This window comes from Leptopilina heterotoma, unplaced genomic scaffold (assembly GCF_015476425.1).
Source record: "Leptopilina heterotoma isolate Lh14 unplaced genomic scaffold, ASM1547642v1 Lhet_490, whole genome shotgun sequence".
In the NCBI taxonomy this organism is placed as follows: domain Eukaryota; kingdom Metazoa; phylum Arthropoda; class Insecta; order Hymenoptera; family Figitidae; genus Leptopilina; species Leptopilina heterotoma.
The window spans coordinates 98333-123753 of record NW_025111106.1 but is presented as its reverse complement, the minus strand read 5'-3'; the positions used below and the strand labels follow the sequence as shown (position 1 = coordinate 123753).

Here is a 25421-nt window from a genome sequence, read left to right as displayed (position 1 = left end):
TATTAATAACAAAAACATCGTTTGATTTATTAACTATTAAAATATTTTTCAAGATTTTTAAAAACATTATTCATCGACAATAACATCAGACACTTAATTAATATATTATCAATTATTAATTAATAGGTATATCATAATAATAAATTATTATTTATTAATTATTTTTATTATTATGTATTATTAATAATAAATTAAAAAAAATTTTTTTAATGTATAAATATATAGGGGTGAGTGGGGCAAACCTTCCCGGTGGGTAAACCGGCCAGGGGTCAATATCTCCGAAATGGCTAAATTTATTGTCAAAAGTGCTATTTAGAAATTTGAAACAACCATGTGTAGTATAGGGGAGACCGAGGAGGAAAGTATTTGAAAGTATTTGAATTAGACATTTAGATTAAATAATCAGTTCACAGCATGACTTTTTCACGACCTCTGCATTTGTTACTTTCCTCCTAACCCCCGAGGAGGAAAGTAACAGCACCTAGGAAGAATGTAACATTATAGAATTATGTCAAATATTATAATTTCAAGACTATTAATAATTTCAAATATTTTTATTATCAACTTAGAAAAATACAAAGATACTTAAAGTACAAATTGTACATATTTGGCACAAATTTAATACATATTTAATACATTGTGGTACATTATGTCTCATAGATATTATCTTCTTATCTATATCACAGATGTAACATCTACTTTTAAACGTTATAATATTAAATTATTAAAATGTACAACAAAAATACGAAGTATATAGATTAAATAAATTAATAATTAATAACGTAATAGTTTTCACCACTTAAGAAAATTTGCCTAATTTTGCATATGTTTCATATTTTTGGCATGGAAAAAATAAAAAAACCGCTGCCAAGTTGTACATTTTTATAATTTTGGTGTTCATTTCATGAACACTTTGCTTCCTCATAGAAATAATAATAATTAAAATATAAGAATTACTTTTTATAAAAGGGTTAAAAATCATTCATTCTTGGTCCAAAAAATGTGTTTTTATATATTCTATAAGATGGTAATAATAGTTTAATAATGACACATAAGTTAATGAACAAGAATGTTGAAAAAATGATATTTTCCACAATTCTTGATTTTTCAAATACCAATAATTTCATAATTTCTGCCCGAATCAGGTTAAAAAATAGGTCAATCGAAGCGTTTTTTAATGCTCTTCAAGTTGGTAATAATTTTTTGAAGTTACTTTTACATAATTTAAAAAAATTTTTATAAAAGTCTTATTTTTCAAAATTTTAGATTTTTAAAAGTTTAATATCTCCGGTTAATATAGACGAAAAATGTTCAATTAGGGCTCAAAAGATGCGTCTGAAAAAACTTTACAAAACTAAATACAAAACAAAACTAAACTTCTAAATTTTTCAACAAATTTTTCAAAAAAGTTTTATTTTCTAAAATTTTTATTTTTTAAAGTTTAATATTTCCGGTTAATATGAACGAAAAATATTCAATTAGGGCTCAAAAGATGCGTGTGAAAAAACTCTACAAAACTAAAGAAAAACATTTATAAGTGTCCTAACATTTTTTTAAGTTATGTTCAAAAAACGTTGTTTTACAAAATTAAAAATGCAAAAAAAAATAGTTAAACTTCATGAATCGGGCTGAAAATACTCTCATTTTATGTCCCCCGAGGAGACCTACAACTTAAAAAAAATTTAAGGCTTTAGCTCTTTTTCGTTCTGAGATATTGAGGCAAATGTAATGTTTGTACACACACACACACACACACACACATCGGGACAATTTTTTTAAAATCCGTTTTTTGGACTTCTGAGTTCAAAATACGTCGAAATTTTTTTTTATTTATTTAGAACATTTATACGTGGAGTTCCTGTGCATATATAAAGTACTAAAGTATTAGGCATAATAAAAAAAATTTATAAATATGTCAAAAAATGACAATCCAAAATTTTGCTAATACAAAGCTTCCTTTATGAGGAAGCAATAAAACATTAATTTTTTAAAACATAAAAGTAACTTTGTCTAAAGTTTAAAAGCAAAAATTAACAATTATGACAAACGTAATTATTTTCACCAGCTGTACAATATGAATACTAAACAAAAATTTTGCCTGGTTCAATAAACCATTTTAAGGTTATGTTAATACGTCAAAACGAAAGTCAATCTACTTATAATTCATTTCTTTTAACGAACAAAATTTAATCTAAAAATTTAAATATGATTTACTTCACTCATTTCATAATGAATGCACAATATACTGAAACAAGGAGGAAAGTAATTGGTTAAAAATTGGTAAAAGCAAAGTTTGACAAGCGCGACTGAATTTACCATATGAATCAATAAATAAATGAAGTGGTAAGTTTAAATGGACTAAAAGAAATCTAATGTTACCGACAGAAAGTTCCTAGAGAATTGTAAAACAATGAAATTTCATTGTTTTGTTGAATTTACCACAATTCTCTAGGAACTTTCTGTCGGTAACAGTAGATTTCTTTTAGTCCATTTAAGGCCAAAGCACAATAGGTTCGCGAAAGTCGTTCGCGAACGCAAAGCATGAGTTAGGAAAGGACAGAGATATATTTGTGTCCTTGTCTATCTCATGCGTTTCGTTCGCGAATGACCTTCGCGAACCTATTGTGCGTTGGACTTTAAACTTACCACTTCACGGAGAAAAATTTTCTGTTAATGATTACAATAGTCGAACAGTACTGCTCGGATATGTGACCACTTTTCGTAATGCCTAAAGTAGCTTCGTTGTAACCATTCTGTAAGTCGAACGTACTCATTCAAAATTTGTTTGAAATAAATACGAACTAAATATAAGTGAGCACAAAGTCTATGTGACTGATTACAATAGTCTACGTTAAAAGGAAATTTTGAATTCTATCCACATTTGCAGCAATCTAAGGGAATCAGTGATACAGACTGTAGTAGCCTTTACAACAGGACTATTGTAAAATAAGGTGACCGGCTGCCTTGCCTTCTTATTTTACTATAGTTATTTGTAAAGACTACTATTACTATATTTCTGATTGCAAATGACTGTTGTAAAGTAAAAAAAGAAAATTTTCAACTAAAATAGTTTTTTTTGTAATTCATGACTTCTAATCATATATTGCACAATAATTTCACTCTTCCAAGACTCCCAACTTCAAGATTAATTATACTATTAACCTAGACAATTTTACTAAACCCTAAGTACATAAATCTAACTTAAATACTAAACGCATAACATAATAACGATCGCTATTTACACATATTTATACATGACTTAAACTTCCTTATATACTAACTGCTATGAAAATTCACCGCTTGCGAGAAATACTAATACACTTTAAATGTAAAAAAATCACTTCGTTCTCAATAATTAATACAATTATTGTTCATTGTTAGTCTTTAATATTGTAAGGTCTATTTTTTATTACATTTCTATAGTGAAAATTTCTTTTTCTAACACACGCACCGAAGGTGCAAGATTTCTTGCCTGTATAAATTGTTATGTAATTTACACAATTTACGTAAGTTACGTAACTTACGTAAAGCAAAAGTAAGGTACATAAATAAGTAAGTTAAATTACGTAAGTTACGTAAATAATGTAAGTTACGTAATGAACGAATTATTGTAAATTGCACTAATTAGGTAACTTATGTATTTTACGCAAGTCATGAATTACAAAAAAAAATTTATTTTAGTTGAAAATTTTCTTTTTTCACTTTACAACAGTCATTTGTAATCAGAAATATAGCAATAGTAGTCTTTAAAAAGAACTATAGTAAAATAAGAAGGCAAGGCAGCCGGTCACCTTATTTTACAATAGTCCTGTTGTAAAGGCTACGACAGTCTGTATCACTGATTCCCTTAGACCGCTGCAAATGTGAACAGAATCCAAGATTTCCTTTTAACGTAGACTATTGTAATTATAACAAGTCTCTGCCTGAATGAGTACAGTTCCCTTTCTAAACCTGTACATCTAAATTATTAATGATTCCAAAAAATAAATTTTAACACGATTAATTACGGAAGCCCCTATACGCCACTGTAACCGAATCGCGTATGTGTGCATAAAGTAAGGTACAAATGCAAGAATTGCGTGCGAGGGACCCCCTTGGGCTAGCTGAAATTCCCTAGAATAGAATTAATTGCGAGCGTGCCTACCCCTTAGGCTAGCTGAAATTCGTTAAAATTAAACGACTGTGTGAAAAGGAGGTTATGTTTTCTTTCCTGAAACATTAGTTAAAATTAATTTTTTTAAACATTTCTTTTTCACAAATTGAAAAAAAGAAATCTTGTGAGGTAATAAGTTAAATTTATTTGAAAAAAAGTAAAATAATTTTGAAGTTAAATTGATAATGTGTTTACAATTATTCTGATCCATTTTACAAAAAGAAAATTAGTTGTGTTATTTATGGGAAATTTTAAACACGAAATATTTATATTTTTTTAATATATACATACAAATATTTTATTTAAAACAAAATCGAATTTTAAAAAACAGACCATTGTAGAAACTATTTAATAAGAGTTGAAAAATTATTAATAAATTAATTAAACATAACTTTTTTACAGAGCTAACAATTATCAATTTAACCTCAAAATTATTTTACTTTTTTTCCAAATAAATTTAACTTATTACCTCACAAGATTTCTTTTTTTCAATTTGTGAAAAAGAAATGTTTAAAAAAATTAATTTTAATTAATGTTTCAGGAAAGAAAACATAACCTCCTTTTCACACAGTCGTTTAATTTTAACGAATTTCAGCTAGCCTAAAGGCCTAAGCACAATAGGTTCGCGAACGGAAAGCATGAGTTAGAAAAGGACAGAGATATATTTGTGTCCTTGTCTATCTCATGTGTCTCGTTCGCGAACCTATTGTGCGTTGGACTTAAGGGGTAGGCTCGCTCGCAATTAATTCTATTCTAGGGAATTTCAGCTAGCCTAAGGGGGTCCCTCGAACTCAATTCTTGCATTTGTACCTTACTTTATGCACACATACATACATACATGGCATTAATAATGAACATTTTTCTCTTTAGTCTTGAACATACATAATCTCCTAAATAACCTATAATAAACATTAGCTGAGATCATAATTCGTAATAAATGTGAACTTTTCAACACGAATTCAACAAAAGTCAACTGTATAATATAATAAATTAACAACTTGGACTGCGTCTAAGAGCCTTTCTATCTGAAGCAAATCAACTTTAAATGCCCTTATGCGATATGACCATTATATTTTTTAATTTTTCAATTAAAAAACGAGTTTAAACAAGCACACATATTTATAAAACAGAAAAGAAACAAAACTGTGATTCGCACAAGCACTTTTTATAAATAACAAACAATCACGACATTCACCAAACGATAAAACTGGACGTCATGTGACTCGAGACGGACAGCAACAGGCTGAGTCGACTCAGTGTAAATTTTGTGGCAAAAGATTTCTTGTCTACAGCGCCTCTGTAGTGAAAACAGGGTGAACTACTAATTGTGTATGTACACGAGTTTGCTTACGTGTGTTGGTAAACTTCGAATGTGTTGATTTGCGATTTGAATCAAAATAGCGACTTGCGCGCCTCTGTAGTGAAAACAGGTTTACTAAAGAAAATTGGAAAATTGGCTGCGCACCCTGCGCACATGCGCATCGGTGAGACCGCGAATATTAAAAAATTATAAAGTCAAATATTTTTCTGCCTTTATTTTCAACTTTAGATAAATAAATAAAAATAACGTTCTACAGTAAAATTTTATTTTTCTTAAGTAAACATTTTTTTGTAGTAATTTCAAAACATTTAGTAATTTATTATTATTTAAATTAAATTATAAATTAAAATCTATAATAAATATTATATATATATATATATATATATATATATATATATATATGAATCATTCCATTCTATTTCGACTAAAGTCGTTGCCGACTAATTTTAAAAAATTATAATTTTTTGCAGGAATGATTTTAAAGATATTAGGATCATCGAAATCAAAATCGTGAATAAACAAAGTGCCAGTTTTAGTTGCTTATTTTTTTAACATTTGTGAAGAGAAAACCCAGGTGCGATTTTTTGGTCGGCCCATAGTTGGGTCAACTTTTACAAAGTCGGTCCAACTTCTCGTGCCAGAGGTTGGGCCAACCATACAGATGATAACGGTTCGCCGTCTAATGGCGACGATGGTTGGCCCGACAACTCATAAGAAAGTTGGCCCAACTTACAATGCATATGTTGTGCCAACTATACATTTCAATGGTTGGTCCAAAGACTGACGCCAAAGTTTGCACAACTTTAGATGCGTAAGAGTAGAGATGATTCTATCACTCAGTCGTATTTTCACTATTTATTTAGATGCGTAAGTTGGGCCAACCACAATTTTCAAAGTTTGGCCAACTTCAACAGCCAAAGGTAAAAAATTATTAAAAAACTAAATTATTTAAACAATTAACAGGTTATTATTAGCGGGAACATCAGATATAACCTTTACCTATTATTATTAAACACAATCTCATACATACATTTTCGAAAATATTTAACGCTCGCTGGGATCGAGCCCCTAACCTAACGCACCGAAGACTTATACACTGACCACTACGCTACGCTCACATGGGAGTGCATAACGCAAAATGTATATTAAAGCTGCAACATTCGGGCCAACCGTGGCCCAGAGTTCGGCCAACCAAGAAAGTTTAAGTCATTTAATGACAAAGTTTTGCCAACCGTGGCCCTGAGTTCGGCCGACCAAAATAATGTAAGTCATTTAAACTGCATTTGACAAAGTTTTGCCAACCGTTGGGCCAACCGTGGCCCAGAGTTCGGCCAACCGAAACTGAAAGTCTTTTAAACTACGTTTTGATGAGTTGTGCCAACTTTTGTCGCCAAAGTTGGCCCGACGGTTGGTTAAACTCTGCATTTAATGGTTGGCTTGCAAAGTCGAGCCAACTGTGGGCACTAGTACTTGCCAAAGTTGGGCAAACTCTGGCAACCAAAACTTCGCTTGCCAAAGTTAGGCCAACCTTGGGCCAACCTTCTCACTCTGGCGGCCAACCTAAATTCGCACCTGGGTGATAAGAAAAACTAAAAGTTATTAAAAGTTTCTTTATATTTCATAAGGTTTTGTTCAATTAAATGATTTCTCTTTCTCACATTTAGCGAATGAATTTTGCAAAAATAGGTTATTTGCCAGGTGAACTTTTAAATAATTTTTTATTTAATATTTCTTATTATTATTATTATTGTTTATTTGTCATGAACCATATAGGTTTATACAAATTTAAATAAACCATTTATTATTTTATCGTTTTGTGGATAATTTAGAGCATCAAGCCAAGCATTTTTTATGGATACTAAATCATCGCTGTTGGAAATTAATTGTTTTCTGTTCAACTCATATGCTGGGCATTCAATAAAAATATGATACGAAGTTTCTTTAGCTCGCATTCCACAACCAAAACATACCTCGTTTGGATTCAATTTATATTTCTCTTTTCCTACGATTATTCTCACATTATAATTATTAATTAATCGGATTTGGGCCACTAAACTAATATAAGCAAATGGAGCTCTCATTCTTAAATAATTCTGGGGACCATCTCTTAATGTAAGTTGGGGTAAAATTTGCAACGATTGTGAGTTTTCTAAATCATTATAGTCTTCTGCGTAAAGAAATGTTTGGTATGCATTTATTAATCTTGTTTTATTTAATTTTAAATAGTCAGAAGTTAAGTTATTTAAAGCATCTTTTTCTCCTATTAATTCGAAAAAACTCTCATTTCCCATTCTCAAAATTCTATCCACCATATTTAGCACCAATTTGAAAATATTTAGGGACAATTTATATTCTCCTATTTTCAATCTAATTGCATAGTTGGGTGTATTTTGTGGTACGTTGAGGACCCTTTTAAAAAGTAAGTTTGAATCTTTTCGATGTCATCCATATAATTAAGGCCCCATATTTGTATTCCATAAAGTGTAGAGATCACCAATGATTTAAAAATTTTAGGGATTGGTTCCCAAGAATTAGGTTTTATTTTATTTATTAATGTAAGGGCTTGACTCGATGCTAAATTGGCTTTAGTAATAGCAATTTCAGTTGCATTTGCAAAAGTTGCCGATTGTGAAAAAAGAACTCCTAAGTACGTATACGATTTTACAATTTCTATTTTTGTCTTACCATATAGAAAAAAAGATTCATGCTTGGACTTGTGCTGATGACCACCTTTTCGAAAAATTACAATTTTTGTTTTATCTATATTAATTTGTAACTTATTTATTTCACAATACTTATAAAGCGCAGTTAAAATTTTTTTCATCTGAACTGGTGAGTCCGCTAATAAAACAATATCGTCAGCATAGGCTAAAACTATAATTTCAATCAGATGATTAAGAGAAACACCTCTGACTCCCTCGGCTTTTAAAAATTCTTCAAAGTCAGCTAAAAAAAGGAAAAATAATAAAGGGCTACATACTTCTTCCTGAAGTACTCCCTTTGTTACCTTTACTCCCTATTGAAAATCCCCATATGGGAAACCACATGGGAAACCACATGGGATCCTATGTCAAAAACCATGTAAAACCCTACTTCCATGAAGGAAACCACGTGGTTTACCATGTGGTTTCCCATGTCAAACCATATGGGAAATTGAGACAGGATTTTAGTTAGGAATAGACATGGGAAATTTGAACAGTTCATCTATGCATAAAACCATATCAAATCCCACATGTTTTTCCCAGTCAAATCCTAAACCGAATCCCATGTGAAAAACATTATCCGCCTTATTGAATATCCCTACATGGGAATCCACTTGGAATTTTACAAGGGATTTCACATAGGATTTTATATGGGAATTGACATAGGATTTCATGCAAGATTTCACCTAGGATTTAATGAGATATTACATAGTATTTTATTAAAGATCCAATGAAGACATTTTCAAAGGATTAAAAATTATTTAATAAAAAATTAAATAATAAATAGTATTAGTGTTACAAGTCATCGAAAAAGTAAAAAAACGATCATTTGAAATACGTCCTCTCTGCTACAGGTTCTCAGCTTTTATATACTTCCAGAATCGTCTCAACAGCGAGAGAAGTCACTTTCGCCACCTAGCGGTGAAAGTATAGGAGCGACAGTAATCTTTAACATTACTAAGGAAACCATGTGGAATACCACGTAGGATTCCATGTGGTTTCCTACGTGGGGATTTACATGGGATTTTACTTAGGAATTCATTTGGAAATTTATTTCTACTTAAATTTCTAAGTAAAATCCCATGTAAATCCCCACGTAGGAAACCACATGGAATCCTACGTGGTATTCCACATGGTTTCCTTAGTAATGTTAAAGATTACTGTCGCTCCTATACTTTCACCGCTAGGTGGCGAAAGTGACTTCTCTCGCTGTTGAGACGATTCTGGAAGTATATAAAAGCTGAGAACCTGTAGCAGAGAGGACGTGTTTCAAATGATCGTTTTTTTACTTTTTTGATGACTTGTAACACTAATACTATTTATTATTTAATTTTTTATTAAATAATTTTTAATCCTTTGAAAATTTCTTCATTGGATCTTTAATAAAATACTATGTGATATCTCATATTAAATCCTAGGTGAAATCTTGCATGAAATCCTATGTCAATTCCCATATAAAATCCTATATGAAATCCCTTGTAAAATTCCAAGTGGATTCCCATGTAGGGATATTCAATAAGGCGGATAATGTTTTTCACATGGGATTTGGTTTAGGATTTGACATGGGAAAATAATTATAAATAAATGATACTGTTTTTCACTTGGGGATTGACTTGGGAAAATAATTATAAATAAATGATACTGTTTTTCACATGGGATTCGGTTTAGGATTTGACTGGGAAAAACATGTGGGATTTGATATGGTTTTATGCATAGATGAACTGTTCAAATTCCCCATGTCTATTCCTAACTAAAATCCTGTCTCAATTTCCCATATGGTTTGACATGGGAAACCACATGGTAAACCACGTGGTTTCCTTCATGGAAGTAGGGTTTTACATGGTTTTTGACATAGGATCCCATGTGGTTTCCCATGTGGTTTCCCATATGGGGATTTTCAATAGGGCTGGCTCAGAAGTACCTTGAGAGTTCTGAACAGAGATATTTGCTTTTGCATAAAAATCCATTAAAATTTTAAATATTTTATTACTTATACCCATTTTATAAATTTTGTCCCATAATATTTTATGTGAAATAGAAGGAAATGCATTGCGGAAATCTACAAAAAGGGCAAATAATTTCCCTCCTTCTCCCCTAATTAGAGTTTGGATTATTGTATTTAGCGTAAATATATTGTCTACACATCCACGATCTTTCCTAAACCCATTTTGAAATTCAGGGAGGAGTTTCATTTGAGTAGCCCATTCATTAATTCTATTATTTATAATTTGAGTGAATAACTTAGCAATACAGTTGACAAGAGCTATAGGTCTATACTTATTAGGATCCTGTTTATTTCCATCTTTATGAATCATTATTAAATTTATATTAGCCCAAGAATCAGGGAATTTCTCTTTTTCTAAAATTTTGTTGAAAAGGGAGTTCATGTATAGCATCCATTTTCCTAGTAAATTTTTTAAGAATTCATATGTAACTTCATCCGGACCTGATGCTTTATTATTTTTTGTCTTATTAATTGCAGTAAAAATTTCTTTAAAATTAATTGATGCATCTAAAATAGGATTAGTTGGTTTGTTTATAAGATCTTTAATAATTACGTTTTCACCGGAGACACCGACCCTCGAAAAGAAATCCAGAAAAAAATCATGCCAAATTTCCAATTTTATGTTATTATTAGGGTTGGCTTTGTATCTAAAACTATTTATTAACTTCCAAAATCTTCTGGAGTCCTTGGCTGAGGCCAGTACCTCCAGGATATTTTGTTTATGGGCTTCCTTTTTTGTTTTTAAAATATTGAAATAAATTTTATTTTTTTCATTATATTGTGCCAACCAGTTTTCTTCAAAATTATGCTTTTTACATTTTTTAAGAAAAAAGTTTATATCTCTTTTTGCATTCACACATTCTGAATCATACCATGGTTTCGAAGAGCCACTTTTTGAATTAGTTTTCGACATCATTCCTATTCTTTCTGCATTTTTCTTAATTGTTTTTGTTAAATTATCAGCAAGTTCACTAATTGTAGAGGATTCTCCCACATAGCACCATATTTTGCGGGAAGCTAACTGGAAACTAACCATGTTAGCTTCTATAGCTAACATGGTTAGCTTCCCGTTAGCTTCCCTTGGCCTATAAATGTCCTACGCTTTTTAGTTTTCCGTGTTTGCTTGCAGAAAGTTATCTAAGAAACTTTTCTGAAAACAAGTAGAGAAAAGTTCTTTAACCCTCACAGGCTCGAGTTCGATTTTTGAAATGCGCGCACAAGGTGGGTCCGAGGGACCCGGATGTTTCAATGCATAAAAAATAAAATTTAATAGCAGAGTGCTTCATATTTTCTATATTTAATACAATTTTAATGATATAATTGCATAAAAAATTTTAAATATTAAAAAGTAATCAAGTTATAACAAAAATTTGTTTAATAAAATTAATGAGTCATTTTGAATAAATCGAACTACATACTTATCAAGCAAAATTTGTCTAATTTGTATTTTTTGTTCTATTAAATTTACCGATGTATTAAGCATATGTTATCACTTATTATGGCAGTTGTTGATAAAAATAGCATAAATAAATCCAATATTGCATAAAAATTGCAAATTAAAAAATTTTTTTTCATTAGATGGGTCCCTCGGACCCGGCTTGAGCCCTTACGTATGTTCGACTTAAAAGGTAATTTACCAGAGTATTTTATAAATAAAAAATTGTTTATACTGATGAAAAATGTGTGTTTTTACGTCCCCAAGCCTAATGTGAAGTTGATTTTCCAATAATGTTTTCTTAACCGGAAGTAGATCAAAAAATCATTCCTCCGGGTCCGAGGGACCAGGCTCGAGCCCGTGAGGGTTAAAACTATCTCTGGTAAGTATCTGTAAGCATTAGAAGGTAGTTTCTAGTAAGCGTCATAAGGTAAGTAATATAATATAAATTGATATTATACAAATAATCATTTACGGAATTTCCGTAATTATCTATTTAATTTGCACTTAAACTTATTTAATATTTCAGTTTACTTATAGCTAAAAAAATAGTATTTATAAATTTAATAAAAATATAAAATAAAAAATATTTCTCTCTATAATTTATTTATTGCCGCGAACTGATTACTTATTTATTCCTCAATATCAATATTATATTATTGAAGAATAATTTTGAAAATAAATTTGGAGGGACTGGGGGTAGAACCCGGGTTCACAACGCAGAAAGAAACAACCTAACCAACTAACCTAATCAACCATGTGTAGGGAAGAATATTTCGGGTCCTTTTAAGCTTCAAGTGATCTCATTGGTTGGCGTCACTAATGGCGGGATAATTTAAAAAAGGATTCACAAAGATATTTGAATTTTCTCATTACAATAAATAATTTAATTTCTAATATTATTTATTAATTAAATCTTCAAAAAATAAGAATAAATAAATTATTAAAAATAAAAATATTAAATTAGAATAAGTTAATAGATAAGCATTAAACTAAACTTTATTTTTTTCCTTACTTAATTTGACTTCACATCTATTCGCAATTTGAAGTTAGTTGTTTCTGTTTGCATTTTGTTCTCTAGTTTTTTTTATAATTAATTTATTATTCTTTTTAATATTTTAATATTTAAAATTAATGAAAATTCTAATGTATAATAAAATGCTTTCAATATTAGAAAAGCAATTAAACAAAATTTTTGTCAATTAAAAATATTCCTTATGCGTTATTTCTTACTTAATTTTATCATTTTTAACCTGCAATAATTTAATTTTTACAAAAAAATAAATCCAAAATTTTCAAAATAATTAAATTTTTTGCAAAAAATTAAAATAAAATCTTTTAAAAAAGTTTATTCTTACGCAAAATTTAATTAGAATAATATTTAAAATATTTAAATTTTTATAAAGAGTTTTATCAAAATTTCTTATAATAATTTAATTCTTTTGTGAAATGTTATTAATTAATTATGAAACTAATTGAATTTCTGAGAAGAATAATTTTATTAAAATCTTTGAAAATCCTAATTAAATTCATTTGAATTTTTTTTCAAATAATGGAGTTTCTTTAATAATTTCAATCGAAGATTTTGAAAGAAATTGAAAATTATGAACATTTTTATTTTGTTATTTGCATAATAATAGTAAATCATTCCGTGCATAACATTTGCTGATTTATTAATAACTTTTGCAAAATAAAATTTGTAAATACGTTAAGAATATTAAAATTTGAAAAAGGAATAGCAATTTTTATTAATAAATTATTTAATAATAGAAATAATTTATTCTTTAAATTATATTTATTTTACTATTTTTTATATCATTTTTATGTTATTTATTCATTTGAAATGTTTTTATTTAAAGAATCGATTTAAAAAAAATATAATTTAATCAATAAATTATTTCTATTACAGGATTGCCAGAGGCAAGGGAAATCACGGAAAGGTCAGAGATTTTTATTAAAGTGCTGGAAATAATTAAATTTTGGATAAATAACAAACGATTGCAGAAATTCAATTATTTTTAAAAGTAATGAAATTCTTCGCAGAAATTCAATTATATTCAAAAATTAAAAAAAAATTCTCCTCAAAATTCAATTATCTTCAAAAATAATAAAATTCAATGATTTTCAATATCTAATATTTTAATAAAATTTTTCAAAAGAATTCAAATATTTATAAAAAAATAATCATAAAATTCTAAGCAAACATTAAATTATTTTCATAAATAATAAAAATTTCACAGGAGTTCAACTATTTACAAAATTTTTTATAAATTTCTTCGCAATAATTCAGTTATTTTCATAAATAATATTTTTTTAAAAAATTCAATTATTTTCATGAATAATAAAACTCATCATAGATTTCAATTTTTTAATACAATTTTAATTGAATTTCTCGAAAAAATTAATTATTCTTGAAAATTTTATTAAAATTCCTCGAAAAAATTCAATTTTGTTGATAAAATTCTTTATGATAATTCAATTTTGAGAAACATTTATTTATTCAATAAATTATTTATTTTTATATTTAAATAATTGAATTCTTGTAGAATTTTTCAATAAAAATTGATTTAAAAATGAATATCAGTTAAAATTTTAGATATAATTGAATATTAAAAGCATTATGGCATGAATTTTTAAAAATAATTTATAATTGAATTCTTTTGAAGAATTTTAATCAAATTTTTGAAAATAATTACATTTTTCGAAGAATTTACTTAAAATTGTATAAAAAATAATTGAAATCCTGTGAAGAATTTTATTTATTTAATCAAAGTAATTGAATTCTTGCAATGAATTATTTCAAATTTTTGTTTAAATAATTGAAATAATGTAAAGAATCTTACCTATTATTTATGAAAATAATTGAATTCCTGCAATGAATTTTATTACATTTTTTTTAATAATTGCATTCTTTTGAGAACTTTTATTAAAATAGTAGATTTTGAAAATATTTGAATTTTAACGAAGAATTTCATTATATTCGTGAAATGTAATTAAATTCTTGCAACAAAATTTTTGAAGATAATTTCATTTTTCAAGAAATTTATTAAAAATTGTATTAAAAATAATTGAAATCCTGTGAAAAATTTTATTATTTATGAAAATAATTGAATTCGTGCAACGAATTTTATTATACCTAATGTTTGTAAATAATTTAACTTTTTCGAAATATTTTATATTCCGAGTCGAAGACTCGGAGTGATTGATATCTTTATGTTTTATAATAATATTCTTATATAAGTTGTTGAATTTTAAAAATGTTTGAATTTGAATGTTTTGAAGAATTTTAATTTCTATGGGAAAATAATAATTAAATGTTTATTTAAAAATGTAGTTATTGATGTTTGCGAATAATTTTACAATTTAAGAAATTCGTAAGTAAATGTAATAGAATATTTTTTTTATCTAATAATTTTTTAAGTAAATTAATTTTTTGTGGCAACCCTGTAATATTAAATAATTCATTAATAAAAATTGCTATTATTTTTTCAAATTTTAATATTCTTAACGTATTTACAAATTTTATTTTGCAAAAGTTATCAATAAATCAGCAAATGTTATGCACGGAATGATTTACTATTATTATGCAAATAACGAAATAAAAATGTTCATAATTTTCAATTTCTTTCAAAATCTTCGATTGAAATTATTAAAGAAACTCCATTATTTGAAAAAAAATTCAAATGAATTTAATTAGGATTTTCAAAGATTTTAATAAAATTATTCTTCTCAGAAATTCAATTAGTTTCATAATTAATTAATAACATTTCACAAAAGAATTAAATTATTATTAGAAATTTTGATAAAACTCTTTATAAAAATTTAAATATTTTAAATATTATTCTAATTAAATTTTGCGTAAGAATAAACTTTTTTAAAAGATTTTATTTTAATTTTTTGCAAAAAATTTAATTATTTTGAAAATTTTGGATTTATTTTTTTGTAAAAATTAAATTATTGCAGGTTAAAAATGCTCTAACCTTGCTTTGTGATCTCTTAGTATATCCGCTTGCTACTCTTTCGGATCATGTTCCTGTAATATTGAGTTTGTCTCTTCCTTTTGTATTGAATAGAATTACGGAATCGGATGTACCTGTTATCCCCATCTTTAATGATGAGTTAATTATTCCTTTTGCCAATGCTATGGAATGGAGAAAAGAGGTGGGGGGAGTTAACTTGGATATCGACAATCTCAATGAGTCTATACTATTTGCAATAAGGGAGGTTTCCGTGGAATTGGGAATGTTTAGGAGAGTTGCACCTTTTGGTCATGTAAGACGTAAGCCTTGGTATGATAACTCTTGCAAGGTGGCTAAAAAACAAATGTCGAGTGCATTAAGAACTTGTAGAAAGGATAATTTCTCCGTAGAGTCCAAGTCATTATATTTCAGAAACAAAAAAAATTATCAAAAATGTCTAAAACAGAAAGAAAAAGATTATAATAATAATAAAATTAATTTAATTGCAAATTGTAAAAGTTCTGGACAATTTTGGAAAGTTATTAATGCACATCGCCCTAAAAATAAAAGACAGAGCGGTATAAAAATGAATGTTTGGTATGAGTACTTATGTAAATGTTTCCCAAGGCAGACATGTAACCCTTTTAATGATTGTACTTTTTTAAGAATATCTCACCCGATTCTGGATAGTTATATTACCACCGATGAGATTGTTAAAAGTATTTCGTCGTGCAAAAATGGGAAGGCCCCGGGTTTGGATGGGATAAACTACAATTTTTATAAAAATTTACCTTCTAATTGGGTGCTATTTATTCAACATTTTTTTAATAAAATACTCGAGAAAGAAAGGGTACCTAAGGATTGGGGAAAAACTATTACTACTATGCTGTTTAAAAAAGGCGATCCTCTGGACCCGGAAAACTATAGACCCATTTCATTGGTCAACTGTATAGCAAAAATTTTTACACAAGTTTTATGCAATCGACTTGTTTCGTGGGCCAATGAATTGGATCTAATCCCAGAATCACAATCCGGGTTCAGAAGGGGCAGAAGCTGCGCGGACAATTTGTTTACTCTTTTGACCAGTGTACAAATTCATTTGAGAACTCCCGGTGCGGTTGTTTATGCTCTGTTCATAGATTTTAAGGGGGCTTTTCCCTCCGTGTCACATAGTCTTCTGTGGAACAAATTGCATTCTTTTGGTCTAAGTACAAAAATGATAAATTTATTAAAAGGTTTTTATGATTGTGCAACAACTTGTATTAGATCGGGAGATAAGTTAACTGATGATGTTAAAATTACACAAGGAGTGCTGCAGGGCGAAACTCTTAGTCCATACGAATTTATATTGTTTATATCAGACATTGATACACATTTTATTCAACATGGGTGTAGGGGGATTTCAATAGATAGTAAGTTAGAGATTTTGTTGCTTGGATTCGCAGATGATTACGTGTGCTTATCAGATACTCCTATGGAGTTAAATAAAAAATTGGAGGCATTGCACTCATATTGCAAAAGTAATAATTTAACGGTAAACGTCGAGAAGACTAAAGTGGTTATTTTTACTAGGTCGGGAAATTCGTCCGCTAGAAAATTCAAGTCGTTTAAATTCGGAGAAGATCGCGTGAAGGTGGTGGATGAGTATGTGTACCTGGGTGTCCCGTTTGATAGTTTTTGTACTTTTTCATCTGCGGCAAAGAGAGCCTCTAGTTCGGCAAACATGGCAATTGGTTCCACTCTGAGAGTTATCCAGACTGTTGGAGCTGACTCATGGAGTACTTACGAGCAACTGCTTAATAGTTTATCCCTTAGTATCTTATTCTATGGAGTCCAAGTTTGGGGCTTGAATCATTTAAATAGTTTAGAGAAATCTCAACAGTCTTTTTTAAAACAACTTTTGTTCTTACCCACATGTACACCAGGATATGCAGTCAGATTGGAGTCTGGAGTATCACATGTGTCCCTTTCGGTCCTCAAAAGAGCGATGATCTGGCTAAACAAAGTCTTAAATATGGAATCTTCTCGGTATCCCAGACGATGCTTTGAGAGGCTGAAAGGGATAGCATTGTCAAACAAAAAGAATAAATTTAACTGGGTAGTGCATATACGATATTTTTTTGAAGCTTGCGATATGGTGGACATGTGGAGAAATTTAAGCTCAGACTCCATAGCGCTGGACAGCGGGATAATTCTCAACAAATATGGAAACTATTTAAAAAACAAAGATATTAATAGTAAGAATAATTCGAAGAGTCTCCTTCTCTATCCTCAAATTACCTTACAGGCGGGAACCCAGCAATACTTGCTCATGCGATTGCCTTTATTTTTAAAGAGAATTTTTGCTCAGGTTCGTCTCTTAAATAGGCATGTTTGTAGGGTGTTTTTGGGGAAAAACAAATATGCTTTTCATGTTAACAGGAATTGCCCCTCTTGTGGGCTAGATGAAGAGAGCCTGTACCATATTTTAATGTATTGTCCATCATGTTTGCACATTTGTAAAGAATTTTTTCCGTTTGTTAACGGTGAGACTGATGTATGGGATTGTTGGTTGTCAGTGTTGTCGTCGACCGATCACACTTTGATTAAGAACTTTATACGTATGATTTTGCGAATCTTAAATGATAGACTGAATATCAATTTTGAGAATTAGTTTATATCTCTGTAATGCGAAACTCCTCTTGTATTTACTTTTTTGTAATAAGACAAGTATTATAATAAATAAATAAATAATAAATATCATTTTTATGTTATTTATTCATTTGAAATGTTTTTATTTAAAGAATCGATTTAAAAAAAATATAATTTAATCAATAAATTATTTCTATTACAGGATTGCCAGAGGCAAGGGAAATCACGGAAAGGTCAGAGATTTTTATTAAAGTGCTGGAAATAATTAAATTTTGGATAAATAACAAACGATTGCAGAAATTCAATTATTTTTAAAAGTAATGAAATTCTTCGCAGAAATTCAATTATATTCAAAAATTAAAAAAAAATTCTCCTCAAAATTCAATTATCTTCAAAAATAATAAAATTCAATGATTTTCAATATCTAATATTTTAATAAAATTTTTCAAAAGAATTCAAATATTTATAAAAAAATAATCATAAAATTTTAAGCAAACATTAAATTATTTTCATAAATAATAAAAATTTCACAGGAGTTCAACTATTTACAAAATTTTTTATAAATTTCTTCGCAATAATTCAGTTATTTTCATAAATAATATTTTTTTAAAAAAATTCAATTATTTTCATGAATAATAAAACTCATCATAGATTTCAATTTTTTAATACAATTTTAATTGAATTTCTCGAAAAAATTAATTATTCTTGAAAATTTTATTAAAATTCCTCGAAAAAATTCAATTTTGTTGATAAAATTCTTTATGATAATTCAATTTTGAGAAACATTTATTTATTCAATAAATTATTTATTTTTATATTTAAATAATTGAATTCTTGTAGAATTTTTCAATAAAAATTGATTTAAAAATGAATATCAGTTAAAATTTTAGATATAATTGAATATTAAAAGCATTATGGCATGAATTTTTAAAAATAATTTATAATTGAATTCTTTTGAAGAATTTTAATCAAATTTTTGAAAATAATTACATTTTTCGAAGAATTTACTTAAAATTGTATAAAAAATAATTGAAATCCTGTGAAGAATTTTATTTATTTAATCAAAGTAATTGAATTCTTGCAATGAATTATTTCAAATTTTTGTTTAAATAATTGAAATAATGTAAAGAATCTTACCTATTATTTATGAAAATAATTGAATTCCTGCAATGAATTTTATTACATTTTTTTTAATAATTGCATTCTTTTGAGAACTTTTATTAAAATAGTAGATTTTGAAAATATTTGAATTTTAACGAAGAATTTCATTATATTCGTGAAATGTAATTAAATTCTTGCAACAAAATTTTTGAAGATAATTTCATTTTTCAAGAAATTTATTAAAAATTGTATTAAAAATAATTGAAATCCTGTGAAAAATTTTATTATTTATGAAAATAATTGAATTCGTGCAACGAATTTTATTATACCTAATGTTTGTAAATAATTTAACTTTTTCGAAATATTTTATATTCCGAGTCGAAGACTCGGAGTGATTGATATCTTTATGTTTTATAATAATATTCTTATATAAGTTGTTGAATTTTAAAAATGTTTGAATTTGAATGTTTTGAAGAATTTTAATTTCTATGGGAAAATAATAATTAAATGTTTATTTAAAAATGTAGTTATTGATGTTTGCGAATAATTTTACAATTTAAGAAATTCGTAAGTAAATGTAATAGAATATTTTTTTTATCTAATAATTTTTTAAGTAAATTAATTTTTTGTGGCAACCCTGTAATATTAAATAATTCATTAATAAAAATTGCTATTATTTTTTCAAATTTTAATATTCTTAACGTATTTACAAATTTTATTTTGCAAAAGTTATCAATAAATCAGCAAATGTTATGCACGGAATGATTTACTATTATTATGCAAATAACGAAATAAAAATGTTCATAATTTTCAATTTCTTTCAAAATCTTCGATTGAAATTATTAAAGAAACTCCATTATTTGAAAAAAAATTCAAATGAATTTAATTAGGATTTTCAAAGATTTTAATAAAATTATTCTTCTCAGAAATTCAATTAGTTTCATAATTAATTAATAACATTTCACAAAAGAATTAAATTATTATTAGAAATTTTGATAAAACTCTTTATAAAAATTTAAATATTTTAAATATTATTCTAATTAAATTTTGCGTAAGAATAAACTTTTTTAAAAGATTTTATTTTAATTTTTTGCAAAAAATTTAATTATTTTGAAAATTTTGGATTTATTTTTTTGTAAAAATTAAATTATTGCAGGTTAAAAATGATAAAATTAAGTAAGAAATAACGCATAAGGAATATTTTTAATTGACAAAAATTTTGTTTAATTGCTTTTCTAATATTGAAAGCATTTTATTATACATTAGAATTTTCATTAATTTTAAATATTAAAATATTAAAAAGAATAATAAATTAATTATAAAAAAAACTAGAGAACAAAATGCAAACAGAAACAACTAACTTCAAATTGCGAATAGATGTGAAGTCAAATTAAGTAAGGAAAAAAATAAAGTTTAGTTTAATGCTTATCTATTAACTTATTCTAATTTAATATTTTCATTTTTAATAATTTATTTATTCTTATTTTTTGAAGATTTAATTAATAAATAATATTAGAAATTAAATTATTTATTGTAATGAGAAAATTCAAATATCTTTGTGAATCCTTTTTTAAATTATCCCGCCATTAGTGACGCCAACCAATGAGATCACTTGAAGCTTAAAAGGACCCGAAATATTCTTCCCTACACATGGTTGATTAGGTTAGTTGGTTAGGTTGTTTCTTTCTTCGTTGTGAACCCGGGTTCTACCCCCAGTCCCTCCAAATTTATTTTCAAAATTATTCTTCAATAATATAATATTGATATTGAGGAATAAATAAGTAATCAGTTCGCGGCAATAAATAAATTATAGAGAGAAATATTTTTTATTTTATATTTTTATTAAATTTATAAATACTATTTTTTAGCTATAAGTAAACTGAAATATTAAATAAGTTTAAGTGCAAATTAAATAGATAATTACGGAAATTCCGTAAATGATTATTTGTATAATATCAATTTATATTATATTACTTACCTTATGACGCTTACTAGAAACTAACTTCTAATGCTTACAGATACTTACCAGAGATAGTTTTAAAGAACTTTTCTCTACTTGTTTTCAGAAAAGTTTCTTAGATAACTTTCTGCAAGCTAACACGGAAAACTAAAAAGCGTAGGACATTTATAGGCCAAGGGAAGCTAACCATGTTAGCTATAAAAGCTAACATGGTTAGTTTCCCGTTAGCTTCCCGCAAAATATGGTGCTATGTGGGCTGGCATATTGCAAGGAGTTATTTCCATTATTTCTATAAATTTATCTGATAAGTTATTTTTCCATTTTATTTTATTTTTTATTATTTTAGTAGGAAAATTCTTATTTACAGTTTTACAAGTTAACAAGATTGGAAAATGGTCCGATTTTGTAACCATATGTAATACTTGAAAGTTTTTTATATCACTAATTGATTCTAAATTAACCCAAATTAAGTCTATGATTGATTTTTTATCATTGATAGAAAATGTAAAATTAGCTGGCCAGTCTCCAGCTGTTCTCCCATTGAGAACTATAAAGCCATTTTTTTCCATGCAATCTACCAGTGCTCTACCCCTTCCATTCAAAAAGTTATCCCTACTTTTCCTACAATGAAAGATACTGACATCGCATGGAAGCATTTCTTTTTCATATTTGATTGAGTTGAGCAATTCTAGTATTGAAATCTCCACCAAAAATTTTTGGTAAATTTGGATATTTATTTGAAACTATTTGTATTATGTTATCAAGATCATTAATAAATATATCTATATTTTTATCAGGAGAGATGTAAAATGCTCCCAATACAATATCAATATCCGCGCTTATCATTCTAACAATAATAAACTCACTAGTAACATTAATTATTTCTGTTTTATATTTACAATCATCGAAGAGTATTATTGTTCCTCCGCTAGGTCTTCCATAGTTCGATCTTCTTACGGCGGGAGTAAAGATGATACTTTTGTTGGGTGGTATTTGAAACGATGGGGGGGAGAGCAGCCAGGTTTTCGAGATACAAATGATATCCTCGTTGCTTGTTTTATCCAATAGGTCTATCCAGTTATTCCATCCTTTGGAATTCCAGAAAATTATGCGGGGTTCTTTAGTTTTTCCATATAGTTATGATTTTTTATTATTCAGAGAATCTTCTTTTGTTTCCAGAGTAGGTTTTGTAATTAGAAAGGTTCTCATATCTGCTGTTTGTATAGATGTATTATTAAGAATTTTTTGTTTTTTCTCCGTTTTGTTTTTTGATTCTTTCTTTCTTCCACTTTTTTGTCCGGTTGTTGTCATCTTTGATTGATTGGAGTCATCACTTTCTGAGGAATTAGAGTCTTCTTCTTCATCTTCGATTTGATTATTTTTAAAGAATTTTTTTATTTCATTTAAGTCAATAATCATATTTTCTGCAAAAATCTTATTTCCTTTTATGAGTGGTTTTTTTCCTTCTTCTTGTAAAATGTTTTTGTATTTTAAGAGCATATCATAATTCATACGTTTTTCTTCTCGTTGCTCCTTTGTTAAGTCATTTGAGAATCCAATTTTTAAATTTCCAAAGTTTTTCGCATTTTGAAAAATTTTATATTTTGTGATGTAATCGATAAATGTAATTAAAATCGGTCTCGAGCCTTCTTGTTTTCCAATCCTTTTCATCGAGACAATGCTATTGTCATCAATATTAACCTTAGCTTTGATAAATATCTCTTTCACTGTATTGGTCAAGTCTCTGTTTTCATTTTGAGTATCAGGGATATTGTACATTACAAGATTCTTTCCTCTTTCCTTGTTTATTAAGTAGTCAATTTTTCTTTCACTCATTTCTAATCTTTCTTCTAACAATTTATTGTTTTTTTTCGAATAAATGCATTTTCGCTTTGTTAAAATCCACATCCTTTTTTAGATTTTCTGTTGCGAATTTCAAATCTTTAATATCGGAGTCTACTTTATCCAGCTTGGTGTTAGTCGGCATGAATGACTCATATGCAAATTATATAAATTAATAAAATATAAATTTTATATTAAATTTTAAATTGTAAATTATTAAATACTTTAATTTTAAAAATTTCTACAAGTTATCATTAAAGTAATTTTCATAAATACATCAATTTTATTGATTATATGTAATATAAGATTATTTGAGGGACTGCGATAGTAAAAATGGTTTAAAAAAACATTGGGAGAAAAAGTGGGATAAGTGACTTGGTAGCAAAAATGGTTTAAAACAATTAAAATATTTATCAATAAGTTTATTATACGAATGACTTGCAAAATATTAAAGTTTCTTTTTACTTCACTGGTTTACAGTGAAATTGTCAATCGAACAAAACAATTTTTTTTCGAATAGTAGGTGTATTTTGAGTATGAAAGTCATAGTTTTAATTTTTTTCCCTCGTGCAGTTTTTCTGTAGCTTCAAATTTTGCATTTTCGAGGTGCGACGCCACTTAAACTTACCTGTAGGAAAATTAGCTTGTCAAAATGTAATAAATGAGGTATCATTGGAAAGGTTATTAAATTACCTTTCGATCCATAGGCCACAGAATAGAATTCAACAAAAATTGAGAGAGTTACAGTCGATTAAAGATGAAATTTCATGACAATTTTGATGATTTTTTAGACATTTGAGTAACTTCTACTATTTTTTTCTACATCAAACAGGAAAGAATGTTTAGGTTTTAATTTTTTTATTAATAGACTATATTATTGCACAAATTTTGAGCCCTTGTGGATCTCGATTGGATTAAAAATGACAATTCTACACTAAATTTATTGAACGAAACTACATTTTTCATTTTTAGTATCCCTTAAACATTTGCAGCAAACATTGAAGTAATAACATTTTGTTAAGCTCTAAAGTTACTAAAATCACTAATCAAGGATTTCTGAAATTGTAGATTTCGAATCCAATGTTAGTTTTCTAAATTTCAAAATGGCGGATCCAATATGGCGGACAAGTTTTTAAAAATCGATGAAATTCGTCTTAAATTCGTTACTCGGAGGTTTTCGGGGTCGCTGATTACGAATCTGATGTCAGATTTCAAAAATTAAAAATGGCGGATCCAATAGGTGCGAATTCGATGGATTTTAAAAAACTCGTTCACTATTATGAATCCATCATTTTCAATTTTCGAAATCCGACATCGGATTCGTAATCAGCGACCCCAAAAATCCCCGAGTAACGAATTTAAGACGAATTTCATTGATTTTTAAAAATTTGTCCGCCATATTGGATCCGCCATTTTGAAATTTAGAAAACTAACATTGGATTCGAAATCTACGATTTCAGAAATCCTTTATTAGTGATTTTAGTAACTTTAGAGCTTAACAAAATGTTATTACTTCAATGTTTGCTGCAAATGTTTAAGGGATACTAAAGATGAAGAATGTAGTTTCGTTCACTAAATTTAGTGTAGAATTGTCATTTTTAATCCAATCGAGGTCCACAAGGGCTCAAAATTTGTGTAATGATGTAGTCTATCATTAAAAAAATTAAAACCTAAACATTCTTTCCTGTTTGATGTAGAAAAAAATAGTAGAAGTTACTCAAATGTCTAAAAATCATCAAAATTGTCATGAAATTTCATCTTTAATCGACTGTAACTCTCTCAATTTTTGTTGAATTCTATTCTGTGGCCTATGGATCGAAAGGTAATTTAATAACCTTTCCAATGATACCTCATTTATTATATTTTGACAAGCTAATTTTCCTACAGGTAAGTTTAAGTGGCGTCGCACCTCGAAAATGCAAAATTTGAAGCTACAGAAAAACCGTACGAGGGAAAAAAAATTAAAACTATGACTTTCTTACACTGAAAAAAATTCTTAGTAAATTTGACTACTTTTTAACTACTTTTCTTAGTTCAATAAGTCCCCAAAGATATTTTTGAACTTACATTTATTATTAGACATGTAGTTGAATGAAGTGATAATACAGTTGCATTAACTACTTTTCTTAGTTAAATAGGAACCAATTACAGTTTTACAGTAAAATTAACTGCTGATTTGTAGTTAAAGTTACTAAGATAACTCAGTAGTAAAGACAACTACTTAAAATGGTAAAATAAAATTATTTATAATTTATTATAAATATTATCGAGTTGTATTTTTTATATTTTTCCGTACCCACTTTTATACCTGT

The 25421-nt window shown here is 27.7% G+C and overlaps 1 protein-coding gene across 4 annotated transcripts in view; it reads left to right on the top strand.

Annotated features, from left to right (window-relative positions):
• Window positions 1–25421, top strand: part of LOC122507635 (ankyrin-3-like) — a 47722-nt gene that overhangs the window by 10528 nt on the left and 11773 nt on the right. For 2 of the 4 annotated variants that reach the window (XM_043620446.1, XM_043620448.1), the window contains exon 2: window positions 13526–13556. The exons of the other annotated variants lie outside the window; for them this stretch is intronic. The gene's annotated coding sequence lies outside the window, so the exon portion shown is untranslated. The remainder of the gene's footprint in view (window positions 1–13525; window positions 13557–25421) is intronic. 4 annotated transcript variants of the gene reach the window in all.